Below are 225 nucleotides of genomic sequence, written 5' to 3'. Positions count from 1 at the left end.
TATCATATTTTTATAATTTTATTTTAATTGTAATATAATATTTTTTAGCATTTTTATTATTATTTTTACACTAAATTATTTAAAATATTACTAATAAATTGCTCAGGCTACATGATTATAAAAAAAAATTACAAAAATATGTTATGCAGTAACCAAAAAAAAAAAAAAAAAAAAAAAAACAAACTAAAGCAACCATTAAATCTAAAATAATAAAATCAAAATCAT

At 13.8% G+C, this 225-nt stretch overlaps 1 protein-coding gene across 1 annotated transcript in view; it reads right to left on the bottom strand.

The window, feature by feature from the left end:
* LOC107661759 (exportin-6-like) overlaps positions 1–225 on the bottom strand; it is a 27,892-nt gene that overhangs the window by 19,057 nt on the left and 8,610 nt on the right. The window lies entirely within an intron of this gene.

Source organism: Sinocyclocheilus anshuiensis, unplaced genomic scaffold, assembly GCF_001515605.1.
Source record: "Sinocyclocheilus anshuiensis isolate Anshui unplaced genomic scaffold, SAMN03320099.WGS_v1.1 scaffold207, whole genome shotgun sequence".
Lineage (NCBI taxonomy): Eukaryota > Metazoa > Chordata > Actinopteri > Cypriniformes > Cyprinidae > Sinocyclocheilus > Sinocyclocheilus anshuiensis.
This window is presented reverse-complemented; position numbering and strand designations above follow the sequence as displayed.